Genomic DNA, 21658 nt, shown 5'->3' with positions numbered 1-21658 from the left:
CCAGGAGGTCAGGGTTCGATTCCTGGTCAGGGCACAAGCCCGGGTTGTGGACTCCATCCCCCATGTGGGACGTGCAGGAGGCAGCCGATCCATGATTCCCTCTCATCATTGATGATTCTCTCTCTTTCTCTCCCTCTCCTTTCCTCTCTGAAATCAATAAAAATAAATGTTAAAAAGGACATCAGAACGGAGATGGTGGGGAGACAGGGAGCCAGGGACGAAGGTGCAAGGAGCCATCGAGACTGGAAGCTGTGCACAGCCCAGCAGGAGGGGGTGGGGCAGAAAGACGTCTGGCTGTGGTCAGGCCCTGACCCACCTGGAGAATCAGACTCTGAGACGGGCTGGCCGGCAGCAGGGGGCCTGGATTCCAGATGGCGGGCAGTGCCTCTCCCCACGGTGCCTCTCGAAGGGGTCGAGCTGGACCAGCTGCATCTGCTGCAGCCCACTGCCCTCCTGCCCCCAGGACCGTGTCCCCTCCACGGGCCAGACACACCTGCCCCCAGGGAGTCGGAGGATGTGCCATCACCTGCAGGAGAGAACCTCCCCTTTGCTCTCCCTGCTGAACCACAGCAAAATGGGGTGCACACACGGTGGCAGGAGACTTGACCTTGGGGTTGACACACAATACAATACACAGATCATGTGTTCTAGAAGTGTGTACGTGAAACCTATATAAGTTTATTAACCAACTAGAGGCTCAGTGCATGGAATTCATGCAAGAGTAAGCCTTCCTTCCCTGGCTGCCAGCACCAGCTTCCCTCCCAGAGGGAGGCCCTGCCCACCCACCATAGCCTGCTGGTTAGTGGCCTGGGCCTCCCTCTGCGGGGTGATCATGGGGCAATGGCCAGGCCCCTGACCAATTGCATTGCACCCGCCTTGGCTGGCCTGGCGCCAGTGGGTGTCTAATTAGCGCATTATGCTTTTATTATTATAGATGTCACCTAAATGAATTCAGTTAAAAAAATTTGCCCTAACTGATTTGGCCCATTGACTGAAGGGTCCCGGGTTTGATTCTGGTCAAGGGCACATGCCCGGGTTGCTGCTCCATCCCCAGTATGGGGCGTGCAGGAGGCAGCCAATCAATGATTCTCATCATTGATGCTTCTATCTCTCTCCCTCTCAGAAATCAATTTAAAAAATAAATAAATAGAATAAAAAGAAAAGTCTTAAATTTTTTTTTATGTTGTATAAGCCTTGGCCCGATGGCTCGGCATCATCCCGTGCATCACAATGTTGTGGGTATAATTCCTGGTCAGGGCACACGCCCGGGTTGCTGGTTCGATCCCTGGTCTCGGATCCCTTCCTTTCTCTCTAAACTCCAGTGAGCACATATCCTCGGGTGAGGGTTAAAAAGCTTTTTGAATGTGGCACAAGCCTGGAGCCACTGCAGACAGTGCACCACCCTGGGCCCAGCGAACCACAAGCCGCCGCCTGCCCCTGGCCAACTGCAGGACACCGACCACGAACCACGCCCGCCGGTGGGCCCGTGAGCACCCTCCCACCCGCTCCGGCAGGAGCCTGAGGCCTCAGGCCCACCGCTGGGTCTGACTGGCTCCCTAAACTCCCAGTCCTGGAGCCAGCGCCCGCTCACGACCGCATCTGAGGCTGGGCTTCCTCACCTGACCCAAACCCGCTGCCCCTCTCCCAGCGGAAACAGAGTGAGACACTAGCTGCAGGAGGCTTCGCCATTTAGACCCACGGCGCAGGGGGTGGCGGCTTTACTGCCATTTGGTGAACAGGCTGGCTGGGGCTCTGCTTTAGGGGAGCCTGGCTCGCACTCCCTGATCCTCACAGTCTCCCCTCAGTGCTGAGAAAACAGCATGAGGAAGAGGGACTGTTCGGCCACAAACAGACAAACCACATCCCCCCCCGCATCGACAGAGGATTCCCTAGGCACCCCTGGGGGCGTACTCACCTGCTGCTCCGTCCAAGATTGAGGAGGAGGGGAGACAGGGAGGGAGGGCTGGCAGTCACTGCTCCGTGCAGCGACCTTGGCCAGAAAATAGCCCGCATGTCGCCACTCACGCGACGCGTCGCCCACACGGCGGTTCCTCTCCGAGCGGCCGGCCATGGCTGCATCCGCTCAGACGTGTACGGCTCCCCTTGCAGCTGCCCACAGACAACCTCCATGTCCGCCGTTAGGGAACGAGGTAAATAGGTGAGGGCACATCCATTCTATTTAACACCAGGCAAAGGGTGAAGCAGGGTTAGGTGTGCATGTAAATGAGGTAGGTTTCTGTGAAGGCCTCTAAGACAGTGCTAAGAACAAGTCACATGTGAGAGAGTGTGTATAATATGTTTTTGGTTTTGTTTGTTTGGTGAATCCTCACCCGAGGATATTTTCCCATTGATTTTAGAGAGAGTAGAAGGGAAAGGGAAAGAGAGAGAAACATCAATGTAAGAGACACACATCCATTGGCTGCCTCCTGCACACGCCCCGACCAGGGCCCAGGCCGGGGAGGAGCTTGCTACCAAGGTACGTGCCCTTGACCAGAATCAAACCCGGGACCCTTTGGTCCACAGGCCAACGCTCTATCCACTGAGCCACACCAGCAGGGCTCTAATATGTTTTTGTTGATGGCAAAAAAGAATGCATGCAAAGCATAGAATGTATGGATGACACACAAAGCCCTGTGAACAGTGTCTCCCGGTGGGAGACTGGTGTCTCAGTCTGTTCCTAGGTTAGCATTTGTACATGTGCTATTTCTTCCAGGTAAATGAGGGGAAATAAGCTTGGGCTCAGCTACATTCCTCAACTCTGTCCACCTTTCAATTCCCAGAGTCTCGCCTCTGCTTTCTTCCCAGGCAGCTCTGACCCACCCCAGCCTGAGGCCTGTTTCCACCCGGCCCGCCTCTGGGGCAGCTGCCCTTCGCTCTGTGAGGACCAGGCCCCCTCCTGCCGCTGCGGGGTCTCACATGCTGGGAGCAGGGACACTGCCCGGTGGCCAGCCAGCTCTGGGCTTGGTTTCCTGTGAAGTGCTAGAAGGAGGGGCAGTGAAACACCAAGCTTCAAAGACACCAGGATTTCCCAAACTTGCTCTGGGGAATATTTGGCTTTTATTGGCGGCCCAAACATTACGAGAGTTCTGCATCTTAAGTGTGAGGAGCTCTCTCTCCCTCTCGCCTCTGCTCCCACTCCTCCCGCCCCGGGCCAGGCCCCTATGATTAGTCAAGGGGGGGTGAGCGTGGGCCTCCTGTCCCACCCGCAGCCAAAGCCCTCCCTGCACCACTTCTAGAAGACAGTGTTGGAGCTGAGAGGACCCAGGGACAGGCTGGGAGCAGCTCAGCAGAGGCTGGAAAGGCCAGCTCTCTCCCTGCTCCCCAAGAAAGCTTCTGTGGCAAATGCTGAGAGGCCGGGCTGCCCACGCCTGGGCCGAGCCCTCAGGACACAGTGTTTCCTCTGCAGATCGGTCACACTCTTAGATATTTTGAATCCTTAAGCAGAGGAGCTGTGGGAGCCCCGTGTTTCCCTACCACATAGCTCCAAAGGAGCCTTACTGGGCCATGTTTTAAAAGCTGGTTCAGCCCTGGCCAGTTTGGCTCAGTGGATAGAGCGTCGGCCTGTGGACTGAAGGGTCCTGGGTTCAATTCCGGTCAAGGGGACATGCCCAGGTTGCGGGCTCAGTCCCCAGCGGGGGCGTGCAGGAGGCAGCTGGTCAATGATTCTCATCATTGATGCTTCTATCTCTCCCTCCCTCTCCGTTTTTCTCTGAAATCAATAAAAATATAAAATAAAATTTAAAAAAGCAAAAAAACAAAACAAAATGCAGGGGCACCTTCAGTCCATCGGAAACAGAGGCCCCTCCTAAATACCTGCGGGCTACGCATGCACTCACATACAGGAGTGAGTGGCCTGCTTTGTCTTTATGTACAACAGGAAGACATGGATTGAACTTGAGAAATTAGACATAGACAGTAAATGGCATTAGATGCTTAGATTAGACATGAGAAAATACTCCTGATGGTTAGGCATTGGAACCCTTGACAAGACTATACCATGCTCAGCCAGTGTGGCTCAGTGGTTGAGGGTCAACATATGAACTACGAGGTGGTGGTTAGATTCCCAGACAGGGCACAGGCCCGGGTTGTGGGCTCGATCCCCAGTGTGGGGCATGCAGGAGGCAGCAATCCATGATTCTTTCTCATCATTGATGTTTCTCTCTCCCTCTCCCTTCCTCTCTGAAATCAATAAGAAAAAATATATAATTTTCAAAAGGACTATGCCATGAGTTCTTAAAGGAAAGACTCCCTATATTACTCATTTTTTTTTCATAAAGAATGGAGGGTTGGGTGGGCGGGGGATGGGTAGATGAGTAAATGAGTGGGGGAATATGTGGTAGACAGGAGAACAGTAAACAACCTGAGGCAGGAGGAGGGACAACACAACCTGCTGGGTTTGTTTCCAACCCAAGAACCTGCGGTTAGCGGGTTAGCGTGAGGGTTCAGGAGTATCTAGGCCAGGGGTGGGCAAACTTTTTGACTCGAGGGCCACAATGGGTTCTTAAACTGGACCGGAGGGCCGGAACAAAAGCATGGATGGAGTGTTTGTGTGAACTAATATAAATTCAAAGTAAACATCATTACATAAAAGGGTACGGTCTTTTTTTTTTTTTTTTTAGTTTTATTCATTTCAAACGGGCCGGATCCGGCCTGCGGGCAGTAGTTTGCCCACGGCTGATCTAGACCCTGAGAATAGGCTGTTACTAAGGTTTCTCAAAAGTTTTTCCTCAATGAAAGAGGAGTCGTGGAGGGGCCTGACCACGCTGCTGGCGGCCTCGGGCACCAACTCCCCAGCCCACGGCGGGAGCCCGGCGCAGGCTGCCACCCGCCCGCCACCCCAGGACCAGACCCACTCGGCAGCAGCAGCGGCGGGGCGGGGCGCGTGCCCTCACCCAAGGAGATGGAGGAGGAGGCAATCGCCGGCGCCCCCGGGAACGAGACGGAGGACGTGGACTTCCTGTCTGGGCTGGAACTGGTCGATCTGCTGGACCCCCAGCAACCAGACTGGCCCCTGGAGCCCGGGCTCAGCTCGCCCTGGGGGGGGGGGGGGGGCTAGGACTGGGCCCTCCATCTTGCCCTGGGTCCTCCATTTTTGGGGCGGCCGCCATGTGCTCAGGAGAGTGCCTTCTTCCCGGAAGCCCAGGCCCCTGCTGGCCACGCCCAGGATTTCTTTAAACTAACCAATGACAATCAAGGGACGTGCGCGCCATAGAGATGACCACATCCTGTGTAACAAGACCCGACTCATGCCTGGCCAATCGGCAGGGCCCACAGTCCCCTCCCCTGCCCTTACTATAAAACCCACAATCCCATCAGGCCTCGCTCTCTTTCGGCCACTGGGCTTACCGTTGTTGTATCGGTGAGTGTGGTCGGGAGCCGAACTAGTTCGAAATGAAGGACTCTTTGCTTTTGCATCGGACTCGCTGGCTCCCTGATGGGCTTTTTGGGAACCTTGAAATCTGGGCACAACAGTCTAGACCCTGAGAATAGGCTGTTACTAAGGTTTCTCAAAAGTTTTTCCTCGGGGGGAAAAAAAGGACATATATGTAATACCCTTTGTAATACTTTAAGCAATAAAAAAAAAAAAAAAAAAGTTATTCCTTGCTGACCTGTGAATGGCTATCAAGGAGACAGTCTGTCCACAGATCAGGAAGGTGGGACGGTGGTCGCACTGCCGGCCCAAGTCCCTGGGGAGCCACCGAGGGCCACTCTCCTCCGTCCACCTCAGCGAGGTCCCTGGAGGGAGGGGTGGGCGAGTTCTGTCCTTTTCTGAATCCCGGGGAGTGTGTCCCAGTCACACGGAGGCTGAGTTGGGGCCGTGCCATGCGTGTATTTTCAACTCACTAAAGGGTCAGGTAGGTCTTGGCAGCCATAAAAGGCTGGAGGAAAGTGAACTTGTTCACCTCCAAGTGCCAACAGAGAAAGGAGGCCCACAGGTGCTGCCGAGGCCGAGCTCTGTCTCCTTCCTCTTGTCTCTCTCTTCAATTTCCTATCCTTTCCCTAAAGTCCTTTTTGTTTGTTGGTTGGTTTTTGTATGTTGTGAATCTTCACCCAAGGATATTTTTCCATTGATTTTTAGAGAGAGAGGAAGGGAAGAGGAGAGACAGGGAGGAACATTGATGTGAGAGAGACACATCGATTGGTTGCCTCCCACACATCCCCAACCAGGGAGGGGGATCCACCCGCATCCAAGGCATGTGCCCTTGACTGGATCGAACCTGGGACCCATCAGTCCGCAGACCGACGCTCTATCCCAGGGGTCCTCAAACTTTTTAAACAGGGGCCAGTTCAATGTCCCTCAGACCGTTGGAGGGCCGGACTATAGTTTAAAAAAAAACTATGAACAAATTCCTATGCACACTGCACATATTATTTTGAAGTAAAAAAAACAAAATGGGAACAAATACAATATTTGTATTTGCATGTGGCCCGCGGGCCGTAGTGTGAGGACCCCTGCCTACCCACTGAGCTACACCGGCCAGGGCTAAAGTCCCTCTTTCAGGTGCCCTGGACCACTGTCCCTATGCCTTCCCTCCCCACAGAAAGCCCTCCCATCTATGGCCCTGGACTTGACCAGACGCTCGCGGGGACTCCCTCTGGGTGCAGTTGCTGGCTCAGGAGAGCAGCAGTGGGCCCCCTGGTCCCCTCGTCTCCCACGGACAGCGGACAGCGAGGCTGAGGCCTCATTCCCCGAGAAACAAGCACATCTCCCCTCATGGTGAGCGCCAGTGTTTTTTGTCTTATTTTCCCAGAGCCCACACAGCCTGCTCTCATGGGAAGAGGTCCCCTTCTCCTCGTAGCTGGCCCTCGACCTCCCCTTGTAAACACATTGCTGATGGCGGGGATGTGTCTGAGCATTCCTGACTCCCGGGTTGGTACAGGAGTCATGTGGCCCTTCACAGCTTACCACTCATGCCAATACCCAGCATGTCTTCTGGGAGGTTGACAGTGCTATTCTCCCCAGACATAACTGGTAAAAGGCTGGGTCAAGCCTAGAACACAGGCCCCTGACCCTCTGCTTTCTCCACCTCGCCTTTTTAAAACTTTATCTTTTCCCCTAGTGTTGAGTGTTTCCTTCCCACGTCCCGCGTGGTTCAGGGTTCAGGACCTGGTAGTGGAGCCGCACACAAATGAAAGAGAAGAGACAAGAGATAATTTGGAAATACTGGGGGGCCAGGCGGGCAGGTCCAACTCAAGGGGAAGGACTTCCACCCGTGCTCAGGCCTCACCAAGCTTTTATTGATCTGGGATACCCCCATAGCATAGCCCTTAGGCAGGCAACCCCTGGCAACAGGCAGACTAGCCCATCAGCAAGGATTTCCATAATAATAAATGGGGGAGTCGTTTCAGCTACCACTGTCTGGACAAACAGAGGTGGCGCCTAGCTCCGATCTTTGCTAGGGCTTCAAAGGCACCCAACCCTGGGGGGGGGGGGGGGCATCTCTGTCTACGCTTATCAGGTAGTGAAGACAATAAACTGTTTCCCACACCCTAGGAGCCAGCATCGGTGCCAAGATGGCTGCTCCCCCAGAAGGGTGACAGGCACTGCCTCCTCCTGAGACAAGGCCGTGCAGAGAGTCCTGAGCTGCAGGCAGACACCCACACAGCACATCTGTGTGAGGGCAGGGGACTGGCCCGGTCAGTTTCCCAGCTCCGGCCTTGCTTGCATGAATCTGTAGGTAAATCACCAGATTTTTCTCAGTCTTTATTTTTTCATCAGCAAAATGTGGGGATTCCCATCCAAAGACTGCCTGAAGCTAAAAAAGCAAAAAACAAAATGAGCGCAGCCAGAGTGGCTGGGTGGTCTGCGTGGCATCTGTGCGCCCACAGCTGCTGGTTAGACCCCCTCTGGGTCGGGGCACATGCCCGGGTGCAGGCTCAGCCCCGAGTTCGAGCACGTGCAGAAGGCAGCCAATCAATGTTTCTCTCTCACATCAATGTTCCTCTCTCTCTCTCTCTCTCTCTCTCTCTCTCTCTCTCTCTCTCTCTCTCTCTCTCTCCCTCTCTCTCTTTTTCTCTCTCCTTGCATGAGGATTCAAAAAAGAAGTTGAGCCCTAGCTGGTTCAGCTCAGTGGACAGAGAGTTGGCCTGTGGACTGAAGGTGTTGTATCGCAAATCAGTGATCTGGACAAGACGCCTAATGAGCCAATTACTTTATTGCCACAGGTTCAGAGCAGATTTCCTCTGTCCAATTCTGAACAAACACAGGAGGGAGTATTTCCTTTTTATATCCTTCTAGTTCTTTGTGTAAGTTATTTTTGTAGACAATGTGTAACCTTGAGTACATATCTACACAGGCACCTGGCATCAATATCAGCGTACCAGTTGGATGGCTAGCCTGCAAGGTCAGACATTAATTTTATCTTTTCTACTCAAGCAAAAAACAAAGTTATTTTACAGTCTGAGAACAGCAGAGCTGACCTACAGAATAAGAGTCTAAGAATAACAGAGGCGTTCAAACAGCAGTTTTTCCAAAGGAGGGACCACTATGCTTCAAAGGGCCCGGGTTGGATTCTGGTCGGGGCACAGGCCGGGTTGTGGGCTCGGTCCCCAGTGTGGGGCATGCAGGAGGCAGCCGGTCCATGATTCTCTCTCATCATCGATGTTTCTATCTCTCTCTCCCTCTCCTTTCCTCTCTGAAACCAATAAAAATGTATTTAAAATAAAAGAATGGAAAAGTTGAGCCAGAGGCTAGAGGAGAAGGGGACAGGGAGCAGGGGAGACGGGGGGCCTCCTGGAAGGTGTTTGAGAGCCTCGGGTAAGGATGCAGGAAGTCACACTGAAGAAACCGTTCTCTAGAATTCACAAAACCCAGAAAAAAATCCAGTTCTTTTCTCCTTGCAATGCCGGTACCCAGCCCAGATCCTCTCCCTGAAGAACACTTCCGTCCTCCACTGCCCTGACTTGGCCTCCGGGTTTGGCCAGAGGACCCTCCCTGCTGCCTCCTGTCAGACGGGCCTTCTCTCCACCTCGCCTGCAGCTCCTGTGCTCAGCACAGACGGGCAGCCCTGAGGCAGCCGCGGCCTGGGCCCCAGCTGGGCCTCCGAGGCCCTGCAGACGCAGCCACCTGGAGACAGAAGGCTCGCATGTGCAGAGGCTGACGGGCACGTGGACGCTCGACCAAGATTCTAAAAGTGGAGAGAGGCCCAGGCCCATTGCATTCACTTTGCAAAGGCCAAGGGCAAAACTGAGTCAGATACTGAGGTTAATGAGCAAATACTAGTAAGCGTTGCTGAGTGCAGGGCGAGCTCAAGGCGAAGGGGGGGGGGGGGGGCAGGGGGGACTGAGGCAGGAAGGCCCAAGGCCCAGAGAAGGAATGGCCTCCATGAGACAGAGGGACAGCCCTTTCCAGCCACTGAGGCTCCTGGGTGTCACCCCGCCGGCTGAGAGGCAGCAGCCCAGGCAGAGGTCCGGATAGAGCCATGGGCGGAGGAAGCCGCTCAGAGAGGAGGGCTGGGGCTGGTTCGAGGGACACCGAGGCAGCGGCCCGCGGGCCTGGGAGAGGCACCAGTGTCAGCGGTGCTGTCGCTCTGTTCCCAGGGATGCGGCCCAGGGCTGGATCCCGGAAGCAGCACCACGGGGACCGCAGCCTTCTGTCCACAGGGCAAGCCCTCTCCTCTGCTGTGGCTTCACTCGAATGGCCACCCTTCCCTCCATCTTCCTGTGCAACTTCCTGCATCTTCCCCCTCCCCCCTCCCGCCCTGACGGCAGGAAGCAACACCCTTTGTTCTTTCTTTTTTAAAAATGATAGATCCAAAATATGTTTTTATTGATGTCAGAGAGGAAGGGAGAGGGAGCGAGAGAGAAGCATCAATGATGAGAGAACCACTGATCGGCTGCCTCCTGCACTCCCCACACTGGGGATCGAGCCCGCAACCCAGGCCTGTGCTCTGACCCGAAATGAACCGTGACCTCCAACCCTGAGGGTCAGAAGGGACAGCCTTTGCAGGTTTCTCCCGAGGACCGGCCGCCCCTGGGCTGTGCTTCCTCCTGGAGAGGGTGCGGGCTCTGGCGCTGCTCTCTGTGATGTCAGCTCCAGTCACAGAGCCCAGGAGCTGGGAGGCAGGGACGTGCAGCGGTGAGAGGGAAGGCCCAGGGCCACGCTGCTGGCTGGAGCGGGTCCCTGGGCGCCTCCACAGTCCCAGGCTGACTTGCTAAGGGAGGGGCTGGAGAAGCTCCGCGGGGTCAGCTCAGGGTCCCGAAGGCTGGGGCCTCGGTGATGTTTCCTCCAGGAGGAAAGGTCGCCCCAAAACCCGCTGAGCTCATTCCCAGAGTCTGATTACTGCTGTGCACTCGCCCGGTCCCCCTCCCACTGGAGAAGCCTGAGCTCCGCAGGTGTCCCCCAGCAACAACCAGAGGAGGGGCACCCCTCACTGCCCTCTGGGAAACCCCAGCCCTGCAAACAGCCAGGAGACCCCGGGTTCCCTGGTCATTGAGATCATGACCGACTCCCAGGGCTGCCAGGGCCCTGAGATGCTGGGATGGAAGCACTGGGCTGAGCACAAAGCAAAAAGCCAGCGGGCCTGAGGGTGGGACACCGGGCCCTGGGCTCCCCAGCCTGGGTGCTGAGCCACTGCCTCTCTCCTGGCCACTGCACATCCGCATTCCAGAGACACGACTCCGAGGGGTGAGGGCAGCGATGGGTGCAGAGCCGGCGGGACTGGACTTCAGCTCACCACAAAGGGCCCAGCCCGGGAGGGGAGGGGTGTTCTGGTCCCAGTGCTGGTGACACACTCAGCGCTTTAGGCTCTCCCCCTCACACACGGGAGGCGCACGGCCCAGCCCAGAGAAGGCCTCCTCTGGGTCCATTTGTTAGGTCGGAGAGCCCAGGACCGGACACATGCAGACGTGACGAGATAACGGACCCTCCCTGGCATGTCTAACCGATCAGCCTGCCAGACACAGATACCGGCTTCTCCCTGAATCCACGCGGCCCCCACACAGACACTGACTCCTTCCTGAACACCCTGCAGACCCCCTGCAGCGGGAATTCCCTCAGCTCACGTCCCCCCACCCCCCAGCCGCAGTATAAAAAAGCGCCCCTCCCTGTGGGCGCGGATGCACCTGCCCTGTCTTTCGGTCCGTGCGTCGCCGGGACGCAGAATAAACCTTTCCTTTCTTTCTTTTCTGATTCACTCGACTCTTATTTCCTACGCAGCCTCCTGAGCCCCTACCTAACACCATTGAAAACCCGGGACCAAGCGGGGAGGCCCCCAAGGCTTCGGGGCCCACGGGGGGGGCGGGGGCGGGGGGAAGAGCAGCTCTGAAGCCTCCAGCACAAGTGACTGTGGGTGGCCGCCACGGCTACTCGCCCTGAAACCCCAGGCTCTCCTCCGAGCTCCCCGCACTGGGCTTGCTTCATCAGAAGGCAACAGACCAGCCTGGGCTCCGCCTTCTAGGAATTTCTTCTCCTGCTCGACTGGCCCCGCTTTACTTCCCGGAGGGCTCCCTAGATATTTCAGGGGACTGCAGAGGAGCGGGAGTTGGCCTCCTTCTGGAAGGTCAGAGGGAGAGGGGAGAGCTGTCAGGAAATGATGGGGCAGAAACGGAACGCGGGGCCAGCTGTGACTGTGAGGAGGGTGAGTCCTGCCCTGTGGCCGGGATTGCTGTTCTGGTTGCAGAGGCGCATGCTCACCTGGCTGGGAGCTGCAGGGGGACCCGGGGGCTCACCTGGGAATGCGGCCCATCCCCCCACCAGGAGCTGCCTGTGATCATGAAAGAGGAGCAGCCTCATTGCAGAGACCAGAGCCCCCAGCCCGTCAAGGCCCCCAGCCTTTGCTTACCCGCAGGCCTTTGCTTACCCGCAGGCCTTTGCATATCCAGCCCGCATTGCCTGTGAACGGTCCATCTGGCACACCCTCTGCCTCCTTCCCCTGTAATCTCTGTCCTTCTACCCAATACAGCAGCTGGGGGCGGGGACAGCTTTCTGTGGGTGACCTGCTGCTCTCCACGCTGCCGGCAGGACTGGAACACACGCTGATAGGATTCACCCGCCTCTGCTGAATTGGCTCAGGTAGTGACAGGCGGCCGGACCCCTGGCTGTCTGGTTACAGAAAGGCTTCCCGTGTTGGCCTCTGCCTGTGGATTAGAACCACAAACTCCTCTGAGAAAGGCGCCCCCTACTGGTCTTCCGTTGGCCTTCTCACTGGGTGGTGAGGGTCCCCTTCATCTGGCGGACCTCACAGCTCTCCTTCGGACAGGCCGGGCTCCATTCAGCACGTTCCCACGCGCGGAGGAGAGCTGGCCCACTCGGGCCAGTCCCGGGCGTGGCTCCCACTTCGGAGTAAAGAAGCGTGTGCCGCTGACCACGCGGAGCGGGACAAGCGCTGACACGGGGACCAGGGGCCTCGCTGACCTACTTGTACTTTGGAACCAAGACCGTCCCCTTCCCAGAGCTAGGCATCCGCCCCCGGTTCAAGGCCTGTGGGGTTATCCTTCAACTAGCCATACCCAGCTCTGCCCAAATCCATCTCTAAGTAGGTGTGTGTGTTTTTTAAATCCTCACCCGAGGATATTTTCCCATTGATTTTTAGAGAGTGGAAGGGAGAGGGAGAGACAGAGAGAAACACCCATGTGAGAGAGCCACATCGATTGGTTGCCTCCCATATGCCCCTAGCGAGGCCGGGACCCTGCCACGGAGGTGTGCGCCCTTGGCCCGAATCAAACCCGGGACCCTTCAGTCCGCAGGCCGGCGCTCTATCCACTGAGCCACAGCGGCCAGGGCCTTAAGTGGGTTCTTGCCCTGGACCCTTTCTCATGCCTGGAACCCTGAGAAGTAGGGTGAGCGGAGCCCCAGGAGCCCGTGGGCTCTGAGCCAATAAGCATGAGGTCTGGGGCAGCCCTGGCCCCAGCAGCCCTTCAGGAGGCCGGTCACCCCGCAAGACTTGCATCCACCTGCTTAGGATGCAGCAGAGCATTTGTGTGAACGGGAAGCACCCCCGAAGCACAGGTGGTTCAAGCCCAGAGCCACAGGCGGAGCTGCTGAGGCCTCTGTGGGGGTCATTGCTGCTGCACCCAGTGTGAGATGGCGGTGGCATCAAGAGCAGGCCCCTGCAGGCCCCTCCCAGGCCCAGCAGGCCCCTCCGGGCCCCTCCCGGCTCCTCCCGGCCTCTCCCAGGCCCCTCCCAGGCCCCTCCTGGCCCCTCCCAGGCCCCTCCCAGGCCCCTCTTGGCCTGAGGCTGCAGGGAAGCCCAGGGCGGAGTGGGGGTGTGAGAAGCCAGTGAAGATGGGGCTCCCTCCCTCCTGGCACTGGGCCCTCCTGGGGCCCTGCTCCAGCTTGTTAGTTTTAACGGGAGCCATTTCCTTTGAACTCCGTGAATTAGCATCACCATGGCGATGGAGCCTCATTTTCACATGTCAACCTGGTCTTCCCCCCTTAAGCAATGAGCTCCAAGGAGAAGAAGCTGAAGGAGGAGGAGGAAGGAGGAAGACCAACTGGTGGGAACAGTGGGAGGAAACGGAAGGGAAAGGAAAAGGGAGAAAGAGAAGGGGAAGTCATGGAGCTGGGGAGCGCGGGAGGGGGACCTGGGAAAGATGAGGAGGGGGACAGACCAGGAGGAGGCAGAGGCGGAAGACGTGAAGGGAGGAAGGGGGCCAGGACATGAAGGGGGCACTCTGCCCGCCAGCCTCGCCTAGCGCCAGGCAGGCAGGAGACGAGTGCTCAGGGCCTAGATGCCTTCCCGCCCTCCCTGGGGAGCAGGGCACTAAGCACAGACCTTCCCCTGGCCTGGGAGGAGCCTTCTCCAGGAGACGCAGGAGCCCGCCCGCCCCACCACCGGGCGAGGTCGCCCTCAGCCCTTCCTCCTGCAGGCACCAGGCCGACAAGAGACAAAAGCAAGGCTCAGAGGCTGAGAACTGAGGGGTGAGGGTCCCCTCCTCACCTGCCTTGTGACCTCTGCATGCCCCTGACCTCTGCAAAATAGCAGCGCCTCCTGTGGGGTCACTGCCTGGCCTGGGCTCTCACTTGTCTGGAAGCTTCGAGACATGGTCGCGACGAGGTGGTCATTATTGAGTTCCCGGCACTGGCCCAACTCTGTGCCTGGCACACAATAGGCAGGCAATAAGTCTTTTTCAAGTAAATTACAAAATAATTAACTATTGATTTTTTTGTGTATTTAAATATATTTTTGTTGACTTCAGAGAGGAAGGGAGAGAGAGAGAGAGAGAGATAGAAACATCAATGATGAGGGAGAATCATTGATTGGCTGCCTCCTGCATGGCCCTTACTGGGGATCCAGCCCACAACCCAGGCATGTGCCCTGACTGGAATCGAACCTGGGACCCTTCAGTCCGCAGGCCGATGCTCTACCCACTGAGCAACACCAGCTGGGGCTCACCAGCATCTGAGTCTTGTTTTTCCCCCGCATGAAAAATGGAAGTCAACGCCTTTCCCAGCATCTTCCTCTCACCCACCCCTGTGCCTCCCAACAGCAGGCCCCTCCTCTTCAGGAGGCCCGGAGGCGACGCCATGACCCGACCTGAGCAGCGCAGGTGACTGCGAGGCCGCGATGCATGGGCTTCCCCGACAACACCTGTGTGCCGTTTCTCTTCCTTGTGACTTTCTCAATGCCATGTTCTTCTCTCTGGCTCACTTTTATCAGAACACGGCGCATAGCTCATAACATACATAATGTGTGTTAATTGACTTTTCGTCTATCCGCCGGGTTTCCGAGCCACAGTAGGCTATTGGTAGTTAAGCGCTGGGGAAGCCAAAAGTTAAACGTGGCCCTGCCTGGCTGGTGTGGCTCAGTGGTTGAGTGTTGACCTATGAACCAGGAGGTCACAGGTACAATTCCAGGTCAGGGCACGTGCCCGGGTTGTGGGCTCAATCCCTAGTGTGGGGCGTGCAGGAGGCAGCTGATCCATGATTCTCTCTCATCATTGATGTTTCTCTCTCTCTCCCTCTCCCTTCCTCTCTGAAATCAATAAATATATATATAAAAAGTTAAACATGTGTTTCTGACTACATGGAAGTCAGCACCTCTAGTCCCCATGCCATTCAAGAGAGAACCGTTTCCATCTGCCCTAAGAGCCCTCCTCTCCGCTCCTCCTCCTCACCTCTGGCGCCATGTGCGTTTCCCCATCTGCTCGCAGGCCCTCCAGGCCTCACCGCCTCCTCCTTTCTTCCCAAGCCTGCCTTTGGCCTCTCTGTCTCACCCTCCCTCCCCTCTCCTCCTCTGCGACTCATTATAAGAAAGAAATCTTTCTAAATATGCCAAAAATGTACTCCTCTCCCAAGGCTTTGTGCAGCACAAAGGGCTGGTTCTTCAGGCTGCCCACAGGCCCTGGCAGCCCATAGCCTCTGAGTCCTGGCCTGGTTCACGGGCTGGAAGTGCTAACTGGGGGGGAGGAGGAGGGTGGAGACCAGCAGCTGAGAACCTCCCAGGGTTTGGTTGATCCTCTGAGTGGGGAGCGGGGAAGTTCTCACTTGACATCAGGAATGACCCTTGAACCCTGAGGAATTCTCAGAGTCCTGAGCAAGCACCGTTATGCAGTGGGAGCCGGTGCCGACCCGGAGGCTCATCTGGAGGACGTGCAGGCTGGTCACTCCTGGGTCGGAGCGCTTTGCCCCAGGGGCTGAGGGCTCCCTGGTCCTTAGGGACACCCTGATGTGAGCATCATGAGCATCCGGGCTGCTTCAGGGAACAGCACGCTCCCTCTCCCCACAGCCCCGCCCAGTGCTCTCTGGACACTGACCTCCAGAGCCAGGGCGACCTTGCTCCTGGGGAAAAGGCGGATCTGGTCCGTTGGGGCTGAGACCAGCATGTTTTTGTCACTTCTCACCAGAGGATAGTTCTCCATTGGCTTTTTTGTTTTAGGGAGAGAGTGGAAGGGGCACAGAGAGAGAGACACATTGATTGATTGCCTCCTGCATGCTCCCCAACCAGGGCTGGGATAGAGCCTGCAACCGAGGTACATGCCCTTGACTGGAATCGAACCCGGGACCCTTCAGCTCTCGTGCTGATGCTCTGTCCACTGAGCCAAACCAACCAGGGCCACCCAAGGCTTTTCAATCTCAGGAATTCAACCTCCCATAGAGCAGTGGTTCTCAACCTTCTGGCCCTTTAAGTACAGTTCCTCATGTTGTGACCCAGCCATAAAATTATCTTCCCTGCTACTTCATAACTGTAATGTTGCTACTGTTACGAATTGTCATGTAAATATCTGATATGCAGGATGGTCTTAGGCGACCCCTGTGAAAGGTCGTTCAACCGACAAAGGGGTCGCGACCCACAGGTTGAGAACCGCTGCCATAGAGGCTCAGGGGCCAGCGTGCCCAGCGGAGCCAGTGCAGGCCTCAGCGCTCAGGGCTGCAGAGAGGCAGTGGGAAGAGGCCAAGGCCTCAGCCTTCCCCGGCCCCACACCCTCCCTGGACTCCTGAGCTTCCCAGTCTCCTTCCCGCACTGCCATTCAGCAGCCTCCCTGCCCCCTCCCCTCCCACCCTCCTTGCCCCACCCGCCCCGCCCACAGCAGCTGGGCTGCTGGGAGGAGGCAGTTCCTGAGTTAATCAGAAACTCCTGTAGGTACTTTGCCCTTGAGTCAAGGCCATGTGCCTCCATCCCAGGGCAGGGGGCCAGCTGGCTCCGCTCTGGCTGACGTGAGTTTAGAGGAGGGAGGGGGGGAGGAGAGGGAATTGTCTGCCAGGGGCCTCCTGCTGTCCTCAGGCTGGCACTCCGCAGACTGACCCCACAACCGTGCTACGGGGGTCAGGGGTCTCCATTGTGCATCTAAGAAACTGAGATACAGTCCAGCCAGCGTGGCTCCGTGGTTGAGCGTCGACCGTGAACCAGGAGGTCACAGCTGGATTCCTGGTCGGGGCACAGGCCCAGGTTTCAGGCTGGGTCCCCAGTGTGGGGCGTGCAGGAGGCAGCCGATCCATGATTTTCTCTCATCATTGATGTTTCTCTCTCTCTCTCCCTCTCCCTTCCTCTTTGGAATCCATCCGACATAAGAGAGGAATATGCTAATTGGCCGTTATGCCCTGAGGCGTGCGACCAAGCGCAGTTATGACCAGGTCATGGATTAGCAGGAGTGTGGACCAGCGAGGTACAAGCAAGCAGCAGGCTGCGGAGAGGGGGTAGGGCAGCAAGCTGGAGGGGGGAGGGGGGGAGAGGGGGCGGGGGGAGCTGGGGAGACCCAGGAGGCTGGATATTCCTTAGGACCAGGAGAGCCCCATGTGCAGGTGGAGGGGGGAGGCCCTGAGGCCAGGGCACCCCTCCAAGGGCCTAAGAATCCTGGTCTGGCCCTGAGAAGATCAGAACTTTGGGGTACATTGCCAGAGTGGCCAAGGACCTAGGTCTGGTCCCCATGGGGGCTAGGCAGAGCCTTAAAATGGGTATGCAGCTAAGCAGGAGCTCTGCCCCTGCTCCCTTCACACCTCTGTCCCTGCCCCCCTCCCACCCCCCCACCCCTGCCTCATTTTTTGGGTACCCTGCAGCACGCTAAAGGGTCCCTCCTCCTTCCCATGCCTGAGTAGGTGCCAGTTCTTACTGCTCCTTCTGCTGTCTATTGCCCATCTGCCCTCTCCCCCCTTTGCCTGCTCCTCTCCCCTCCCACCACCTGGGTGGGGATCTGGGACGCCTGGTTTTGCAAAAAGAGAAGAGGCAGCCACTGCAGATGGAGAAGAGGCCTGGAGGAATGAAGGAGGCGAGGGAGGGGCCAGCCATGGGGACAGATGTGTTCCTGCAGGGGAGGGGCTCCAGAACCCATGAGAGAGGTGGGGTGCAGGAATGGAAGAGGCAGGTCAGAAGAGGAGGCACTCCAGTGCCCAGCCCTGCCCCCAGCGGGGCACGTGGCAGCTACACCAGCTGAGTCCACTCAGCCTCCAGGACGCCTGGCGTGGCTGCATGGGAAGCAGATGCAGGGAAGAGGGCCTGAGGCGGGGGGATGATGGGCAGCAGATAGGTAGCCTGGGCCCCTCCCCGCCAGGCATGGCAGCCCCTCTAACTGGGGAGCTTCTCAGGGCCACACCCTCTCCAGGCCTGTGTCTGAGCCACCTCCCCTTACCCCCCAGCCCGGTTAACCCTTGCACACTTGGCAGCCTCCTCCCATTTCAGCCACCCATTTTTAATATAGTATTATTGTTATTATTGTTACTATTTTTATTGATTTCAGAGAGAAAGGGAGAGGGAGTGAGAGATCCAAACATCAATGATGAGAGAGAATCACCGGTCGGCTGCCTCCTACACACCCCACATGGGATGGAGCCTGCAACCCTGCATGTGCCTGACCCGGAATCGGACCGTGACCTCCTGGTTCATAGGTCGATGCTCAGCCACTGAGCCACGCTGGCCGGGCTCAGCCACGCCTGTCTTCTCCTTCTAGGCACAAGTCCTAGTGTCGCAGCACATGGTGGCCGTCCTACGCCTGCCCAGCCAGGGCCTGGAACACAGGCGTCCGTCCCATCTCCTCACATGGGCAGGCCTCCCAGAGAGCCTGGCGTTCCTCCTTCCCCCGCGGGCCTGAGCCTACAGGCCTATGCAGGTGGCCTGTCCCAATCCCGGCAGCCCGAGAGAAATAGGCGTGGAGTCCAGAATGTTCGAACGGACAGGCCTCACAGACCTCCTGCCAACAGCAGCGACACAGGTGCTGAGGGTACCTCCAGGTCACCTGATGGGGAGAGCATCCAGAGCGCTGGGGCCAAGGAGTGGGGAGGGCAGCCTCCGTCAGGGGGAGGGCAGGCCTGTGCTGTGCCGAGGCTGCTGGAAGCAGGTGTGGCCTGGCTGGCTCGGTGGGTTCTGTGGTGGCCGGAGTGAGTCCCACCTGAGGGATTGCATGCCTGTGTGGGCGTGCTGAATCCGAGTGTGCTTCCTGCGTGTCTGGGGGCGTCGGCGGCACATGTGTGTGGCGTCCTTGCGTGGTGGGCTCTGTGTACCTGAGGAAGCATGCTCGGGTTGCTTCTGTGCACACCTGTGCCCACGGGGACCGGCACTGGGCTCTGTAGAGCGTGAACTCGCTCTCCGGTGGCCAGTTGTGCGGAGACCGGAGACGGGAAGCGCTGCTGTGCCCTGAGTCCCAGCGAACTCCAGTGCCTGCGTTTCCGCTCTCCCGGCTGAGCCAGCACAGATGGGAGGCGTTGGCTGCAGCTGTAAACAGACCTCCCAGGATTTTTCCAGAGGAAACCGAGAAACATTTGGTGTCTGCTCTGGGCAGTGGGAGAGAGGGAGGGGTAGACCTTCCAAACAGAGTCCCAGGGGAGGTGAAGTGGTGGGACCATCTCTCAAAGGCCCCGGGCCAGAGAGGGGCAGGCTGTGTGTGGCTTCCAGGTGCAAGGGCCTTGGGGTCCCAGGTGCCAGAGGTGTTGGCCTCCCAGAGCCCGGGCCACGCCTGCTCCCTGTCCCCCCAGCTCCCTCTCTCTGATGGGATGGGGCCCCTCAGGGATCCCTCAGCAAGTGTCCCGCTGCCTGCTGGGAGAACACCCCGCACACACCCATCCCTCACCCCAGGGCAGCAGCGTGCCAGGTGGTGCCCACATCCACTCCAGTCCCCACAGCCCCGTCATCACACAACTGACCACACATGCAGCACCACCCCATTCACACACACACACACACACACACACACACACGACTAGCTGTGGGCTGTGACAGTGTGTCCACCCCCACCAGCACGGCGACCCCGCACACCTGGGACGCTGCCTCCACACGGCTTGGACCTTCCCAAGCCAGGAGCAGGCACCGTGCTGTTCTTAGGGTTCTTGTCAAAGCAAACGATTTACTTATTTATTTATTTAATCCCTTTTATTGATTTCATAGAGGCAGGGAGAGACATCAACGATGAAGAGAATCACTGATCGGCTGCCTCCTGCACACCCCACACTGGGGATTGAGCTCACAACCCGGGCCTGTGCCCTGACCGGGAATGGACCATGACCTCCTGGTTCATAGGTCGATGCTCAACCACTGAGCCATGCCTGCCGGGCAAAGCAAACTACTTAAAGGTTTAAAAGAATTTGGCCTAACAAGCCTCCCATGGAAAACTCCCCTGTGCAACTGTGCCCATTCCTGGCCCCCCAGGGGAAAAGAAGCGCTCTCCCCCCCCCGGCCCCCCCCCCCGCCACTTGTTCTCTAACTCCTTAGGGAGGAGGGTTTGCACACCCACCAGCAAGCCCTTAGGGAGCTAGCAACTCTGCCCTTACCTGGGTCAGGGTGCTGCCCGCCTACCTGGGTCAGGGTGCTGCCGGAGCTGAAGGGAGGCTTCCTGTGCCCTGGGGGAGCTCGCAGGTCAGCAGGGGGATGTGCTCAGGCCGCGGGACACCTGGCCAGGTGGGGAGATGGAGTGCAGGGGGCGGGGGGCTCTCTGGAGGAGCGGCTGTGGGCGCTGACCCATGGGCAGCTTTTGCCGGTGGGGGTGTCGGGGCGCACTCCCACCCCACAGCATTCTCCGCACAGCACCCTGTTTTATGGAGTGCCCAGCACTCCCCTGGCCAGCTACTCCTGTGCAAATGCTTCTGAATGTGGGTGTCTGGGTCTCTGATGGAGCCAGCTGACAGCTAAGCTCTCTATGGCGTTCAGATGTGTGGCCTCCGGCATTGCAGGTTGACAGCAAACCCGGGCGAGTGTCCGAGTGCGCCTCATGGGCGGGGTGGGGCGGGCGAAGGGGCCCTAAAAAAGGCAAGAGGGACTCCAGAAGCCTCCCCTGAGCTGCCCCTCAGAGCCACCCCGGGGACGGGGGCCGAGCTGAGCGGAGACAAGTCATGATGCAGAAGTCTTGTCCTCGTCCTCGAGAAAACGCATCCACAGCGGCGCGCCCCCCAGGAGCCCTGTCCCTGCGAGTGGGAAAGCGGTGATGGGGCCGTGCTGGCCGCGGGGCCGCCGGTCCACGGTTCTCTCTCACCGTTGTTGTTTGATGTTCTCTCTCTCCCTTCCTCCTGAAATCAATAAAAATATATTTTAAAAAACAAGGGAGGTGGGTTGAAAGGAAATCCTTTTGTGAGCTACCCGCCCGCCCTACCCCCAAGCTGGGCAGGAGGGAGGCTGGCGGGTCTCCCTGAGGCCCTCTCCGTGTGGGGGGAGGCCTGCCTCTGCGGTCCTGCAGGGGCAGGCGGCTCTCCAGCACCGGGAGCCTGTCCGCGGCCGCACTGTGCGTGCTGAGCCCCAGGCCCGGCCATCCTGCCGCCGTCTCTGACCGCCAGCCTCCAGCTCCCGGGTCTGGCGCTCAGAGCCCACGGCTGCGTGCAGAGCTGGTGGAGAGGCAGAGCCCTGGCCGCAGGAAAGAGGGACCTGCCTGTGGCCTTGACCCCCAGGGACGCCTCTGGACAGAGCACCTTGGGTCTCGCTTGGAGCAGCTGAAGGGGCCGCACTCGGGAAGACGGAGCCCTGGGTAGGGCACAGCCTCCGGCTCAGCAGCCACATTCCAGCCCCGACGCTGCCGCGGCTCCCGCTGCTGTCCTGGCCGGCGGTGCTGCTCCTGCACCAGCCTCCGCACCTGGACATGCAGGCCTGCCACCGCGCCGCCTGCTCCAACCGGTGCCCTGCGGTCAGGCGTGATGGCAGAAGGAAAAAATGTGTGCCACGTGCACGGGAGGAGGCACAGGACGCGGAAAAGGGAGGCTAACAGGCCCTGCGCTCCGAATCCATCAGGAGGCGGATGCTGCCAGCCTGAGCCCCAGCCTCACCCTCACCCTCAGCCTCACCCTCAGCCTCACCCTCAGCCTCAG

Source organism: Myotis myotis, unplaced genomic scaffold (assembly GCF_014108235.1).
Source record: "Myotis myotis isolate mMyoMyo1 unplaced genomic scaffold, mMyoMyo1.p scaffold_m19_p_53, whole genome shotgun sequence".
NCBI classification, from domain to species: Eukaryota; Metazoa; Chordata; class Mammalia; order Chiroptera; family Vespertilionidae; genus Myotis; species Myotis myotis.
The sequence above is the reverse complement of the archived record's forward strand: the minus strand, read 5'-3'. Positions refer to the sequence as shown.